Source organism: Lissotriton helveticus, chromosome 1_2 (genome assembly GCF_964261635.1).
Source record: "Lissotriton helveticus chromosome 1_2, aLisHel1.1, whole genome shotgun sequence".
Taxonomy (NCBI): domain Eukaryota; kingdom Metazoa; phylum Chordata; class Amphibia; order Caudata; family Salamandridae; genus Lissotriton; species Lissotriton helveticus.
The window spans coordinates 8621521-8638831 of record NC_136058.1 but is presented as its reverse complement, the minus strand read 5'-3'; positions in this window follow the sequence as shown (position 1 = coordinate 8638831).

Here is a 17311-nt window from a genome sequence, read left to right as displayed (position 1 = left end):
AGACGATTAGGAAAGTTCTGCCATTTATCCCTAAATCCTGTAGAAAATCAGTAGTCACTGCTTTAGTTTTGTCAAAACTTGATTACTGTAACAGCTTGTACATCAAGGTCCAGGCTGTTCTTCTCAGGAAGCAGCAGGCAGTCCAAAATGCGGTGGCAAGACTGATCCTGTATATTCGCAAATATCTATCGGTAAGAGTAGAAATAAGAAAACTTCACTGGCTGCCGATCCGCCAACGGATAAAGTTCAAAACTCTTGTATTGCACATAAGGCACTACATAGAGAAGGACCAAGGTTCTTAGAGAGCTTGTTCAAATGGTACACCCCAAATAGATCTCATGTAAAAGGGTGTGTCTTTTCCTTATTCTGGAAAAAAACACTTGAGGCTGTAACTACCGCTTCATGGGCATCTGCATTTCCAACTTGGTTACTGCTAGAGATGCCCCGTGGAGTGGACTCCACGGGGCATCTCTAGCAGTAACCAAGTAGGTTTACCGCGAGACGAACAGAAGTCGCAAGTGACGGACACTTGCCGTCTTGGAAATGCAGATGCCCATGAAGCGGTAGTTACCGCCTCAAGTGTTTTTTTCCCGAATAAGGAAAAGACACACCCTTTTACATGAGATCGCAATTTTGCAGTCTCCAAATTGAACGTGGGCAGGGCGCACCTTAGCGTGTGCGGACCACCCAGTTCAATCACCACGGTCCTGACGAAAACCTAAGAATCATATTTTTGGTTGAAACATGTAGACCTTATCTTTTCTTGTTAAATCTCACATAGCATACTTCGCTATTTTTAACGCAACACACTTCTTGAGACACCAAAGCCTACCTAACTAGGCACGGGTGCCACATTGTTTTTACAGGGGTTCAAGCACTCAAGAATAAATACTTGAAGTGAGTAGTTCTGGCCCTTTTTAACACACCTGTCATTTTAATCTTTATGCACATATAAAAGAAAAATTAACCAGCTCCACTGTAGTCAGGTGTCGCAGCACACCCTGTGGGCACTCGGCCTATGGGGTGGGACCCCGATGATGAAGCATGTCACCAACTAGGCTGGTGAGTGAGGGGTCTTCTATAAGGACATGTATTGTCCGATAACGGGTTGGGGCACAATGTGCTGACCTGAGCTTTAAATTATAAACAAACTCCCTATTCTGTCCTATGGGAACAGGTAGTCTTGCAATAGTGAAAAAATGAAATTGGCAGTAATTCACTATCAGAACATGCCCCACATACCAGGGCATGTCCTATCTTTCACATACACTGCACCCTGCCCACAGGGGTACCTTGGGCCTACCTGAGGGGTGACTGACATGTAAGAAAAAGCAAGGGCCTGGCATGTAGGTGCACTTGCCAAGTCGACATGGCAGTACTAGACTGCACATAGGCTCTGAAATGGCAGGCCAGAGTTTTATTTTACAGGCTGCCTCTGTGGGTGGCACAATCAGTGCTGCAACCCACTAGCAACATTTGATTTACAAGCCCTGGGCAGACACAGTCACTGGATTAGGGTCTGACTAGTAAATCAAATATGCCAATCCTGGACTCACTAATCCATAACAACAATTTAAAAAAGGAGCACTTACACGTTTGCACTGCACATTAGTGGCAAAGTGCCCAAGGCCCCATGACCAGCAAAACGGAGTCCAACACACAGCAAAAACACAGGAGGCACAGGCAAAAATGCAGGGGGTACCCATGCCAATGGTGCCAGGTCTACCACTCATCATCTACCAGGGAAACCTGTCTCCTCTTTCGCGGCTTCAGAGTCTATGTCCTTTCACTCCAGTCTCCTTTATGTCAGCTATACACTTCCACTGTGTGGGAAAGTAACCTCACCTCTGTCGTATGCACATGAACAGGCCATAGGCTACCAATATGGTACCCACAGGCCTACTTTCTCTAGTTCACTCAAGCATTCATCATGTGTGTAACACGTACATCTCACACATATATATGTACCCACATGCGCTCGCAATAGTGGAGCAAGGATCTGGCTCAACCTGTAGCAGCTGAACTTTACGGGAGTAGGTCAGTAGGGCATCATTCCTGTGACAAAGATAAAAAAAAAGGTCTTGTCGCACAAGAATTCCCAAAGGCACGGTATGCTGCCACCACCCCTACTTGATTGAACCTGTGACAGGAACAGTAGTTCCCTGTCACAATAGAGGTTGTACTTTATGCACTCGTCCCAGTACAGGGCAGGTCCAGGACCATGCTCACATCAAGGAATCGGGCTAGGCCTTCACTCACATGCTAATTTATTGTGGGACTGGAGTCAAAGGTACAAAAACCGGGATACCACTTACTTGCAATTTGTCACTTAAGGCAGGGGACCCAACTATATACCATGCAGGGGACAGTCCTTCCAGTCACTGAATGAAGGAAGTAGGGGTCTGGCCTGGATGGAGCAAAAGCTGCCATTCAGCCAGTGTCTGCCCTCGATCTCCTTTACTCACCACTTACATGATTCTGCAGGCTTCTTGTAGTTCCCTATGGGCCAGAGTGCTGTCGCCAATCCTAAATAGGGGTCGAGGAGAGTCAGATATAAAGAAATTCAGTTTGACTCACATTGGCAGTGTGCACACACCATCTGCAATGTGAACCAAATACTTTTGCATGCGGTGCCAGATGCACTAATCTGGAATATCAGAAAAGGCCATTTGCAAGCATTCAAAAAGATCCTTGCCTTAGTATCCCTCCATACTTTTTGACTTAATTCCCTGATTTTTGTTGAACTTGTGTTTGTTGGCATTAGTACTCTGAGCACTTTCAACCCCGGATTAAAAAAGTAGCAAAGTGCTTGTGCTCTTTCTTTTGATTGAAATCTTTTTTATTATAGTTTGAAAGGAAGAAAGCACTTCATGTACACAGCAAGTCGCCTACAACCCTTTGGCGGGCCGGCCGCGTGTTGAAACCAAGAGACAAATTGCAAGGCAGAGACATTACAAAACTATGCACATGTACTGGGTTTCACAGCAAGTCGCCTACAACCCTCACAAGGTCATGCGCGTGGTAATGCGTTTGTGCGTGTTAGGTGCATATTGAGTGCTCCTTCAGATGGTGGAATCAAGTAAACTCGAACGTTGAGAAGTGAACAGGAGAAGAGATAAAAAATGGCAAAATGCAGGGAGGGGGTCAAGAGAAGGAACAAAGAGAAGAGTGAGAGGAGAGGGAGAAAGATGAAGGGAGGGTGTGGTGTGACATGTAAGTTCTTCCAGTGGGCGCCACTAGGAAGACCAGGAGGGGGGAGAGGGTGGGGGAATGTGTCGGTAGCTCCAAACCAGCGAATAGTGAGTGGACAGAGCACAGAGTATTATTGTGGTTGCCAGAGGTGTGTGCCAGAGTCAGGAGGATATACAGCGTCTTCAAAGAGGCGCAGGTCCCGAAGTTTTGGTGGTTGGAGGCGAGCATGTTCTAACTTGCAAAAATGAGTGATTAGCGGTTGCCAGAGTTTAGTAAAATGGGCATCTCTAGACTGTAGGCGTGCCGTGTGCTCTTTCTTTTAAGCATGGTAACATTGGCATACACTCAATTGACACATTTAATTTACTTATAAGTCCCTAGTAAATGGTACTACATGTACCCGGGGCCTGTAAATCGAAAGCTAATGGTGGGCTTCAGCACTCATGACTCATTGTGACACCCACTAAAAGTAGCACTGTAAAACATGTTTGAGGCCTGCCTCTGCAGCTTTTATAGTAGTTTAAAACTGCCATTTCGATCTTGCAAAATAAACCGTCTGCTAGGCCTAAACCTTACTTTTCAGAACTAATAATTCACACTTTGGGTTAAGGTTTTACATGACCTGACAGGGAAGAACTGCTAAGTTTGTTTTTCATTGTTGTAAGGCTATCTCTCCCTTACACTATCACTCAGTTACTTTATGGCGCTTAATAAGTGATAACTTCAGTTTGGGACCTATTTACATTCAACTGAATTGTAATTTAAAATCCCCTTTAATGGTGAAATCAGATTTTAAGTTACAATTTTGAAAATGGCACGTTTAGAAAATTGAGCAAACACAAGGTGATGATGGATGGAGCACTGAAACTTTTCAGACATTCACCCCCAGTCACAGATCTGGGTTGAACCCATCACCGTTCTTTAGCTCACTTCGCCACCCCAGTTCAGACCCAGACATATGCAATATGCATAGTCTAGCCCGAACTTCCAGGCCGTTCCAGGTTGCTTGTTTACGGTCAAAGGAACACCTGGCTTGGCAGTTCGGGCTGGACTGTTCCCAAGAGGAACAGGGTCAAGACTGATTTGCATACAGTTGGGCTTGACCTGGGGTGGCGAAGTGAGCTAAAGAACGATGATGGATTCAAACCAGATCTGTGACTAGGTGTGAGTGTCTGAAAAGTTTCAGTGCTCTGTCGATCGTCTTCTTGTGTTTGCTACGTTTAAAAAATGTGCAGTTTTCTGCCCAGAACCAACTTCACCTTCCTGCCAGTGTCCAATGTCACATGACTGTGAATGTTATGTTATGTTGATTAGCATAGCGCACTAATCACCTGAGAGGGTATCCAGGTTCTTGAGCAAGGTGTGTAGGTGTGTGGTCCCAAGATGCTTATATGAAGATTCATGTCTTCAACTTCTTGCAGAACTCAAGAAGGGAGGAGGAGGCTCTGATGTGTTGAGGGAGATTGTTCCATATCTTGGGTGCAAAGTAGGAGAATGAGTGACCTCCAGTTTTGCTTTTGCAGATGTGGAGAGCGTGTGTCCGTGTAGGTGTCTGGAGGGTTGGTAAAAGTATATGCAACTGTTTAGGTATTCTGGTCCTGTGTTGTGTAGGGCTTTGTATGTGTGCGTGAGAAGTATGACTTGTCTGCGCTTGTGAATGGGGGTGTGAAATGGGTGCGGTGTGGGAGGTTGAGTATGATTCTTGCGGCAGCCTTCTGGGTGGTAGGGAGTCTGTGTAGGAGTTGTTTAGAGAATCATGATGGTCCAAGGTCCTGGACCCTTGGCTGGAGTGTGCTCTTCCTGCGCCACTGAAGGTTTCACTGGATCCGATCCAGCGCAGTGCAGTCCGATGCAGGCCTCAAATCACAGCTCCTGATCGGTGGCTTTACCAGAACTAGTGTAGCATGGTGCAGACTGGCCCAGGACCTGACACTGCAGGACCTCAGAGCTACTGATCAGTGGCTTTAGTGGAACCAACACAGGGCAGCGCAGAAAGATGCAGAAAAATTTTGCTTCACAGCACCAAGAACAAAAAACAGTACAATGCCCAGTGGACGAAAATCAGTCCTCTATCCAGTCCAGCGCCATCGTTGTCAGCCTGTGACTTTGTCCTAGACCAGGGGGAACAGATAACTGAAGTTGGCGCTATCCTTTTTTTGGTGCTATTTTTCAGCAAAAATTTCAAAAACGAATCCTCTGGTTCCACTGCTTAGATGTCATTTTATTTAATAATATTGACTCTCTTTTTCTAAATTGTTTGCCATTTTTGTGTGATGTTTTCACTTTTTCACTTTTTTAGTGTTTGAGTGCTATATTAATACTTTACACATTGAGTCTCAGTTATGCCTGACTGCTTTTGTGCCAAGCTGCCATAGAGTGAAAGCACAGGTTTTTTAGTGATTTTTGTGGTTCACCCTGACAAGTATTGTGTTTTATTATTTAAGTGGGGCTTCCACCTCTCTGAACTAATAAAACAATTTCTTACATGCCTTTATTAATATTTGTGAGTAAGGATTCTCTCTGCAAATGTTTGCAAATGGATGTGAATACAGAGATGGAGACCTGAAAATGACAGTAGACATCATCTCTGCATTTGCATTAACAAATCGATGTGGTCTGCAACATGGCACAGTACGTAGGGACGTCAAGGAGAGCTTGCCCGCACCCCATGGGCCACTGTGGGCTTCCTCTGATGCTCTCAATTGACATACTGTCAAGCTGTGTCTCAGCTGTTACTTCTACTTTGCAAATGGATATTGACAGCGGGTGATCCTTCATGTTTTTGGCCATCGCAAACAAATTCACAAAACATTGCCACTTCTTGTGAGTCACATGAAGTTGGGATGTCCTTTACCACCTTCTTTTCCTTATAATATGAAGCAAATATTGGCATTCAGTTGCAAAGCCATCCACAACCTGAAATGTCACTTTAATACATTGAAAATTTAGTTTTTTTGTTTTTTACACATAAAGCCTACAAATTAGTGCCAGTTTTAATACACTTCTACCAAAGTATTGCTGTACAAACCAACTGTGAGTGACGTGTAACATCTCCCCTGACTCGCGCCCTGCAGAGATGAATGCAGTAAAAAGAAACCAAATGTTTTCAGCCCACAAGGAAGGCGAGTGATGGGGCATGTTGAATGCAAGCAAGCGAGTGCACGTTCCTGTGTTTATGCATGTGTATCTCTTGTTGACCATAAAAGGGGGGTCGAGTGTGTGTGTGTGTCTGCATTTGCACCCGTATTCAAGGGCATGCTCAGGTGTGTGGGCATGCATCATGCTGGTCCCAGACCTTGCTGGGATTCACTGGCATATATCATTGGCACACCATGGCATTGATTATCATATGGGGGATAACTAGGGCACACCTCTACACTGACACATATGGCACGGCTTGGGCTCATAAAGTCCATGTGTGATGGTTGCCTAAGATGCCTCAGTAATACAAGTCCCATGGAGGAATGCCTGGGGCTAATCATGGCATTGAAGACATGAAGATCACCGAGGCACATCAAGTCACTCCCTGGAATATGATTGCTGCTTCTTTGAATTGACTGGCATGAGTAGGGTGCAAGGGGTCTATTTAGGCAATCCCTGACATTTAGGAAATCATGTAACATCATGACATTGCTTGGCATGAAGAGACTATCTGGGGTATATCTTTGCATTGACTGGAATGTATGGGCACCTTTTCAGACCACATCATTGAATGGCACAATAGATGATTTCTCATGCATATCACAGATTTGTATCTGATTGGTGGCTGGGTACATAGTTGGGCTGACAGGCATATGCGACATACCTGGCATCATCAAGGCATTGGCTGGAATATGGTTTCTACCTAGGCACTCGATGGCTCTGGCAGGCTTAAAGTCGATTGTTATATTTATTGCATATGAAAAATATCTGGGCTCGTGGTAGCATGGACTTGTGTACAATGGAGGAAACCTGGGGTGGGGTTCATCATTACATTAAATAGCTAGCAGAAGACAGAATGTTTCCAAGGATGACATATTCTGAGATACATTATGAAGAATCCTGTGACCATGAGAGTAAGGACTGCTACAATTTATTCACTAAGAAAATGCTTTAAATGTTCATAGGGAGATGATCCTTCAAAAATGGAAAGTTGATATATAGGAGAAATTAACTAAAAATCTAATCTGGTATCTGTGCACTGTATAACTGCACTTTTGGAAACCACAAGCTGATGATGTTAGGGCACATGACTATTTACTAAAAAGAAAGGTGCTGTTTAAGAGAAAATACAGAGTTGATGTTTTGGTCAGTTAGAAAATTAGTTTACTTAAAAACAATGACAAGTTGATATTCTGGGACTAAGTGAGAGCCTTTACAAAATATTTCAAGCTGACACACAATGATAATTCAAGCTGATGTCCAGTTACCTAACAGCTCAAGTTACCCATACTTGTGGCGGATGCTTTCTTAGCCCTATGATTGTTTTTTAAGACTCATGGAGATTTTTATTGTCTGTATTGTCAGATTTCTATGACAGTAATACTAGGTGTAACTTCCCTTCTGAGACACGAATCTATAGTAAGATTTGTGTAACCCGGGGGATTTTTATTATATGGACAGAGACTCTGAAATATGTCTGTAACATTTAAAATTTCGCCATTCTTCACCTTCCATCAAGTTTGTTGCTTGGCATGTAATTCTTTAGAAAATTCAACTCACCAGCCGCAAGTGCTACATATACATGTCCCTACGACCAGGTTTGTTCTTAGTGAGAGAGCGCAAACTGACCTAAATGTATGAGTACATCACACTTACCTGTAGTAAGCACAAATCATGAGGAGAAATGCCATGAGTGCTAGTAGTATCTGCAATTATATTCTGAATGTATAGCTAATGTAGAGATTTAAGTAGAAGTGGAACTAATACAGAAATGTGTGACACTATATGATTTTATTAGATGTGATTATTCCTGAATCCATGTCGTGTAGCTGCTAAAATGTAAGATGGCATGTGGTTAAACGCAGAATGTGGTAGGCCTCAGGGCCAGAGCTAGAAGGGAAGGGGAAGGTGTTTCTTTTCACGACATAGATGAACTAATGTTTTGGTCATTGCATTAATGGGCCATGATTTATAGATGTGTTTACTGAATAATAGAATAAGAGTATTAACATGCTTTAATTAATGAAGAAGTTGAATGCTATAATCATTATGAGAAATGATGTAGGCCTGAAATGCTTTAACATTGATTTACACGTACATGTCTGGGCCGAGAAATGTTGCAAACCTTTTTTGGAAGTCTATGAGAGTTGGGTTCTTGGCTGCAGATGTCTGTCTGCAAGAGAAAAGGGGGAATCCAATTATAAATGAATGAATAGAGGTCTGTTCAGTAGACGGCCCAGACATGGAGGAGGGTTCTGGAATGTTTAAGGGGTATCAGCGGGCCGGAGAAGAGTCTGAGAAGCAAGGTCAACTCCAACGTATGAGGCCCAATACAAAGCAGCATGGAAAAAGCCAGAAGCTATACCACGTGAGGGGCGTCTCATGATGGGCGTCTCAAATGTTGTTGACTGTTTTGTATTAGGGACAGCACCCCTGGGTGGAGTTAGAGCAGATACCTGAGGACCCTTTAGAGAGCGGATGGGTAGGCAGAGAGGGGTCATGACTGGAGAACTATAGGTTTTCACCAAGAGACTTAGAGTGAGTGACTTCCCTTGGGGGTCATTCACTGCTGACACCTTTGTTAGGTTGGGATTTGGTTAAGTAGGGATACCATCTAGAGCAGGGTAGGGACAGCCTAACCTGTGTGTTTTCCTCCAACTTAAATGAAGGAGAGATATGCGTCAATGCTGATAGCTTTATTATTCTTAGAACTTGTGTTAGTAATTTCCGTTGCTCGTCTGAGGGCTTTCAGAGAGCACATGTATGTAGTTGGACCTGTGTATCTCGTGAATCTCATTCTGAGATGCCTGTATTTGCAGCTTATCCTATCCTTACAATAAACTTTTGAAAGCTAGAAGTTGTTTGTGATCTTTTGGAGCGGGGTCCTTTATTGGGTGAACTAGCTTGGTTGCAGAGGCACTTTCTTCCTTCAATGACAGGCAACAAAGGTTCAGTCGACCAGATCGGGGTTTAGATCAATAGTGATAAGGTATCGATCAAAATCTCGCCCTTCCAGTTGGTAGCTATAGAGGATGGTTGCCTTCTTGAGGACGGTGACCTAGGCCAGGTTAGCTTACCCCAAGGCCCCTAGAAATCGATGATCGGAAGAACCGCCCGCTGAAGAAGATCCGGATGACGTGAGACAGAAAAAGCAGCAGTATCGGTCGAGAGTGAGTATAAAGGGTCATGCGTGTTAGATTGCGGTGTTTTTGTATTGTATCTATGTTGTAATGTCTGGCGGAGTTGGAATGTCTGTAGAGTGACTGTGGAACAGGTTGTGAGCGCGCGCAACCGGTGGAAATCTTAAGTTCAAGGAGAGCTTAAGTGGTTCGGGTGTATCGGACACCCAGAGTAATTGTCAAATAGTGTGAAGGGGGTCATGAGGTACCATTGATCACCCGAAAGACCGAGATAGGGGGAACGTAAGAGTGAGTGCGTGAGTAACGGACGCTGGTCGGAGGTTACTGTGTGTGTAAGCAACCTATCAGAGAGACGATAGACATTTCGTCAGTTGTGTTGACAATTACATATAGACTGTGGACGTACAGTCGAGGGAAGTGACCGCTTGGTCGGAAGTAGTCATTTTTCGGTGTATGAATGGGACGCATGCATGACCGGGAGACGAGTTGAGAAAGGAGGGGTGCTGCTGCGAAGCGGAGAAAAGTGACGTCAGGAAGTGTCGCGACGTGATTGGCCGACAGGAGAAAGACCGCGCTGTGATAGGCCAGCTAGCAAAGACGTCAGAAAGTGTCGCGACGTGATTGGCCGACCGGAGAAAGACCGCGCTGCGATAGGCCAAGTTAGCAAAGCCGCGACAGGATTGGTGGATTGTCATCAGGAAGTAAACAGAGTAGCGAGGCTGGATATTGTGCGTATAATTATGAAGTGTTTTAAATGGCTGAGAGCGGTGTTTAAAAAAGAGAAGCGGGGATCGTATGAAGGGGAAGAAGCCCCGCCGGAGGGTACGCCGGCTCGTTACATGGCAGTGAATGTTGGGTTGCATACGATCCTTTGGATATCAGAGTGGAGTAAGATTACGGAAGGAAATGAGGAACTGACGTTCCCGAAGTACGGGACGTTCAGATTAGAGGTGTTACATCGATTAAAATCAGTCATGACCTCAATGAGACCCTTGCCTAGACCGACCCAGTTTGAAGCTCTTGATGCATGGATTAGGGCAGCGCATGAAAAGAATATGAACAGACGACAAGAAAGGGTGAAACGATCGGTAAGGGCAGTGCAGGATGCCAGGTGGGATGCGGATGCTAAAAGATGGAGAGTGCATAACATGGAAGTAAATAAACTGTACCCAGTGTTAGAGGTGCCCGGTAATAAAAGCCCCCTAGAAGAAGATGATGAGAGCGAAACAGAGGACAGCCTGATAAACAGATTATTGACAGACAGGCCACCCCCGTATAATAGAGCAGGGGGGGAGGTCGAGCATAGTGAAGGAGAAAAGGGGGGCAATGCAGGAGAGCATGGACCGCTTCCCAGTTCAGAGTGGGATCCTGAGGCAAAGAAAGAGCTGTCCCAGCCTAGTCAGGTGCAACAGGTAGTCGGGAGGTTTGTGGTACAAAGAGCGCCGGAAACGGAGTGCGCCACATCCTACGGATTACCAGCTGCACTACAGGTACCTGTTACCATAGGTCCTATAGTATCGATATATGACCCAGAGAGAGCAAGAGGGGAAGAACGGGTACGGAAGGACAGAGAAAGAGCAGGGACGGCAAGGAGGAACGATACGATTAATTCCCCAAGTCAGATGCCGATACCAAGAGAGTGGAGCACCCCGATGCACACAGCAGGGGATCCAGGAGGGGATCCTGGGGGCCCTAGATGGCCAGCGGATCTGAGGGGAACTGGACGAAAATCCTTTCAAGAGCTAAATGAGTACATGAAGAAGTGGGATGAGGCAGTGGAGGCTCACAAGAGCATCATAGCTGCAGAAGCTGAAAGGGAAAGTCAGGACAGCAGAGCTCGGACTCACTGCGGGGCTGGGGAGAGCAGCCCGGAGTGGGACTGTAGAGAGAGAGATAGTAGGGGAGTCACCCATTGGGCCCGGAGTGGGAATAGAACAGACCTGGAAAACGGGGGCCCCGGGAGTGGAGGGGTGGCGTGCCCAATACTCAGTGAAGGGGAGAGGAGAGCGCAAGAGTACAGAAACAGCTTTAAGTGTCCACACTGTGTGCCCGGCACCAGAGAACAGAATGGGAGTTGTGAGAGGTCGCACCATAGTCCCTGTGATGACGGAAAGGAGCGCAGCCCAGGGAATATGGGGAACCAGGAAGGATCGTATCGGATACTGAGCGATACTAGGCAAAGGGAGAGTAGCGACCAGAGGGAAAATAACAGAGAGGCGTACGGTGAAAGGAGAGAAGAAGAAGAGAGTGGGCAGAGAAAGAGTGGGGGTAACAGGCCCGTGTTCCATCACCTTCCAAGATCGGATGGCCGAGCATGGGACCTGGAGAGATGGGAGCAAGGGAGAGCACTCATTAACTCTCCCGAGCCCAAACGTAGAGCTCGGAGTTGGGATGGTAGGGAGACCAGTGAGCCCCCTTCGAAAGACATATTGCGAGCTGAGATAAAAGCTAAGAGACTCGATGTCGCCAGCTTAAGGTCAGACCTGGATGACATGATAGATGGTACCCTGCCTTTAGAAAGAATGGAAATGTATGAGCAGGATGAAATACTGTATATGGCAAAGGACATCACTCGAAAGGCGAGAGCAATCCATGAGAAGTTAGTCGAACTAGCAGGCAAATATATGGTGGACCTGTCAAGAACCAAAGCATTACAGGGTAACCACAGGCTACATTACACAGATCGAGACCTAGATGAGAGGAGAACGATTGGGCTGAAAACGCACATAAGGGAACTGATCACTGGAATAAGGACATGGAGGGCACTAGATAAGTGGGAAGAGAGGTGGTCCAAGAAAGGGACCGTCAGGAGAAGCACGCTTGGTATGACACCAGGAGGACTGCAGGGAATAGAAGCATACCCTTTGCGTGAAGTCGCCAATGGGAACTATGTGCATGTCCCTTGGAGTAGGGGAGATTTAGCTGCTTTTACCACCTCCTTCCCCAAATTGCGGGAAAACCCAGTGGAGTGGTACAAGCAAGTCGAGAGATTTGTAAAAATCTCAAAGGTCCTATGGATAGATCTGAACACGCTGTTCGACATTGTAGTACCAGGAGATCTGTGGACAGCATGCAAGGTTAGCGCTGAGTGGCCCACAACGGAGCCGGAGAGAGATGCTAAGACTAATGGGCCGTCCGAGATTGTGATGGCAAAATTCGAGAGAGTGATGACTTGGCTGAAAGAGAAAGTGCCAATGCAAGACATAGATTGGGTCAGAATAGACCGAACCAGACAGGAACCCAAAGAGACCGTCCACGAATATTACGAGAGATTGCTGAAGGCGTTTAAACAGTATAGCGGCTTGGATGTAATGGATCCAAAAGACATAGGGCAATTCGTGTCCAAGTTCGTCCTGGGACTGAGACCGGATATTAGTTTAATGATTCAGCAACACTCGATTTGTTGGCAAAGTAAACCCCTAGACGAAATACTGAGATATGCCAGGTACTGCTGTGATGAGATAGACTCCAAGGCTAAGAAACTAAAAGAAAAGTTGATGGTGGTACAGATGCAGGCAGCAGGAAAGGGGGGACAGCAGCAACAGCAGCAAGGAATAGGTACAGGAGGAAAGAAGCAGTACAGTCAGAACAAGGGCAATGAGGAGAGTTCCACCTTTAGACCCAGAATAGACATAGCTGCCTTGAAGAAAACGACTAGGTGCCACCAGTGTAACGAGGTGGGGCATTGGAAACGCGAGTGTCCCTACAATGTAGAGATAGGAGAGCAAGAGATAGAGGAGGAAGAGGTCCAGAGCGCGCCTACAAGAGGGGTGACACCATACCAGGGAAAGGTGCTCAAAGGGGGGGGGGCTCCTCCCCGAGCCCAGTTCCCGCAACCTCCTCGAGTAGGGACTATGGGTAAGACCTATAGACAGATGCCCCTGTTTGTAGAAGGAGAAGAGTGCTATTATGTGGACCCATTAACCGGACAGAGAGTGGAAAGAGAAGACTGCACCCTCGGGGCAGCCTTGGAGGTGGACCAGAGGGGACCCTATGTCGAAGCGGAAGTAGCAGGGTGCCCCACGACATTTCTGGTGGACACAGGAGCCACTAGATCCACGATCAGATCAGCTGCAGTTCCAGACCTGCCCATGTCTGGAGAGACCATACAAGTGGTGGGGGTCGCAAACAGGAGAATAACCAGCCAATTGACAGAACCAGTACAGGTGAAAATAGGGAAGTACAGCGATGAGCACCAGTTTGTGGTTTGCGATTCAAGTCCTGTGTGTCTGCTAGGGAGAGACCTGTTGTGTAAATTGAATTGTACAATATACTGTACACCTCAGGGAGTGGAGGTATTGACCAATGATGATGACGCAGACTTCAAAGTTGCAAACTCAAGAATATGCGTGGAGCTGTACCCTACTTTGACAGTAGATGAGCTCCCCTGGGACTTGAGAGAGACAGTGGCACCAGAAGTATGGGATTTCACTGGGGAAGAGATAGGATTGGTCAAAGGGGTGGACCCAGTGAAAATTGTAGTGAAACCGCATGCTGAGTTCCCAAGAACACCCCAATATAAATTGACTCCAGAAACGATTGCAGGCATAAAACCCGTGATCGAGTCCATGATTAAACAGGGAATACTGAAAGAAATCGTGGGTAGTCCATGCAACTCCCCGATTATGGGTCTGCAGAAACCAAATGGGAAATTCAGGATAGTGCAGGACCTTCGAAAGATTAATAACATAGTCGTTTCGTGTTGTCCAGTGGTACCGAACCCATCAGTGATACTGTTTCAGATTCCATTCCAAGCTGAGTGGTTCACTGTGATTGATCTTTGTCAGGCTTTCTTTTCGATCCCTCTGGACGAAGAAAGCCATTTTCTTTTCGCATTTAAGCTGGAAAATCGCGTCCTAACATGGTGTCGTATTCCTCAGGGGTATACAGAGAGCCCATCGATCTTTAACCAGCTTTTGAAGAAGAATCTTGAAAGTCTAGTGCTGCCCCAGAAGTCAGTTCTGGTCCAGTACATAGACGACCTCCTCGTGGCGTCAGAAACAGAAGAAGCTTGCAGGGAGGACTCCATTGCTTTGTTAAATCACCTAGCTGCCAATGGGCACAAGGTGTCCCCGGGAAAGTTGCAGTACTGCCTGACAGAAGTGCAGTACTTGGGACACAGAATAGAGAAAGGCAAACGAAAGGTTTCACCAGACAGGATAGAGGCGATCATGAAAATGAATGCGCCTAAGACACAGAGAGAGGTCAGGATGTTCCTAGGGATGGTGGGTTATTGCCGACAGTGGATCGCGAACTTTTCACTGAAAGCAAAGCCCTTGCAAAAACTGACGCATAAGGAGGTGAGCGATCCGGTACCATGGGACAAAGACTGTTTGATGGCATTCTTACAGCTGCGAGAGGACCTGTGTCGTGCTCCGGCATTGGGAATGCCTGATTACAATAAACCATTTTTGCTTTACTGTTGTGAGAGAGAAGGTTGCGCGTTGTCTGTGTTAGTCCAAATCCATGGGAATGCCCGTAGACCAGTTGCTTATTTCTCGGCTACTTTAGACCCAGTAGCCGCAGCGTTGCCCGGATGTCTCAAATCCGTTGCTGCAACGGGTGTCAGCATTGAGAGATGTGAAAATATCGTCATGGGGCACCCGTTAGAGGTGTGCGTGCCCCATTCTGTTGAACTGTTGATGACCAGGACCAAAACACAGCATCTGACCAACAGCAGGCTCACGCGCTATGAGCAAGTTATTCTTGCTGCAGAGAATGTGACCCTCAAGAGATGCTCTGTTTTGAACCCTGCCACCTTGATGCCACTCCCAAATGATATCGAGGATGATGATGAATGTACAGACCATGACTGCCTCGATGTGACTGAACTATGCACCAAACCCAGACCCGACATCGTAGATGAGCCACTGACCGACCCAGACGAAATTTTCTTTGTCGATGGCTCATGTGTAAGAGACGAAGTTGGGCAGTTGAGAGCAGCTTATGCTGTTTGTACAATTACTGGAGTTGTAGAAGCTGGGTGCCTGGAAGGAGTACACTCCGCTCAGGTAGCCGAGATTATTGCCTTGACACGTGCTTGCTTGGCAAGCAATCAAATTCGAGTCACCATATACACCGACAGCCAATATGGTTATGGGGTGGTTCATGATTACGGGCAGTTATGGTCTCAAAGAGGGTTCATGACCTCTTCAGGCTCTCCCATTCGCAATGGAGAGTTTGTGCGCCTGTTGTTAGAGGCGTTGCAATGCCCAGCAGGTATCGCAGTTGTAAAGTGCACCGCACATACCAGAAATGAGGACTTCGTTTCGAAAGGCAATAGATATGCTGATGAAGTTGCGCGGTATTGCGCGGAGCAAGGGTACTCTTTCACAGAGGTGGAAGTGGGTGGAATAAATGTAAGGACTGAATTAGCCATGATATTGGAAACTGTTGATACTTGGGACGAATTGGCAAACATGCAAGAAAATGCTCCTGATTTTGAAAAAGAAACATGGGAAAAGGCAGGATGTGTAGTGGGTGAGTCCCATTTTTGGGTCTCAGCAGACGGCAGAGCAGTGTTGCCCAATGAGATGGTGAGCCCAATGGCCAGACTCATACATGGTCCCGTACACTTAGGGAGAGACGCTATGCTGAGAGTGTTTAGACAGACTTGGTACAATCCTAAGTTTAGAATAGCAGCAGAAGCAGTGTGCCAGCGTTGTGTGACCTGTCAGCAGCTGAACGTAGGGAAAAGAACACCAGTTGCACTGAGTCACATAGGAAGGTCTGGAGGTCCATTCAATCGAATGCAGATAGATTTCATTGAAATGCCGAGATGCAACCGCCTCCGCTATGTCCTGGTGGTTGTTTGTGTGTTCTCCAGATGGGTTGAGGCATACCCTACACGTAGGTGCGACACCCTCACAGTGGCCAAGTTACTGCTTAGGGAACTCATTCCGCGCTTCGGGGTGCCGGCCTCTTTGGAATCAGATAGGGGAACGCATTTCAATAGCGAGCTTGTGAAGATGATTTGTGCAGCTCTGAATATCGATCAGAAGTTGCATTGTAGTTACCGACCAGAAGCCTCAGGAATTGTGGAGCAGATCAATGGCACGATCAAAGCCCGAATTGCGAAAGTGTGCTCCTCAACGACCCTGAGTTGGCCTGACGCCCTGCCATTGGTCCTCATGAGCCTTCGTAGTACCCCAGACAGAAGAACGGGGTTGTCACCACATGAGGTGTTAATGGGGAGAGCAATGAGGCTGCCATCTGTCCCAACTACTGCACTGTTAAATATCACAGATGATATGATCCTGGACTATTGTAAGGGGCTGTCTGACGCCATTCGTTCTGTGTCCCTTCAGGTGCAGGCTGCCGAGGTTCCATCGTGCCAGGGCCCGTGCCATGACCTGTACCCTGGGGACTGGGTCCTGGTGAAAAAACATGTGAGAAGAAGCTGCTTGGATGTTCGTTGGCGTGGGCCCTTCCAGATCATCCTGATCGCGAATACGGCTGTGAAGGTGGGAGGCCTGCCCAATTGGATCCACGCATCACATACGCGAAGGGTTCCAGCACCTCGGGAAGAAACAGCTCCTCTCTCGGATAGACGTCCAGCAGAGGACCGAGAAGCCATAGAGGGGGCTAGCCAAGCTGTAGAGGTGCCAGCGGAAGCAGGGAACGAGTCTGACCAAGCTGAGGACGGTCAGTACAACAGCGAAACAGACGACGCTACAGAAGGAGAAAGTAGCTGGGAGTACGAGTCAGACACTGACAGGTCTGACAGAGAGCGAGAACAGACAAGAAGGAGAAGGAGTAGAAGGGCACGTGGAGAAGCTAATTGGCCGCAAAGAAGGAGCTCTAGCTTGAGGTCAACTCCAGAGATAACCCTTCCTCCG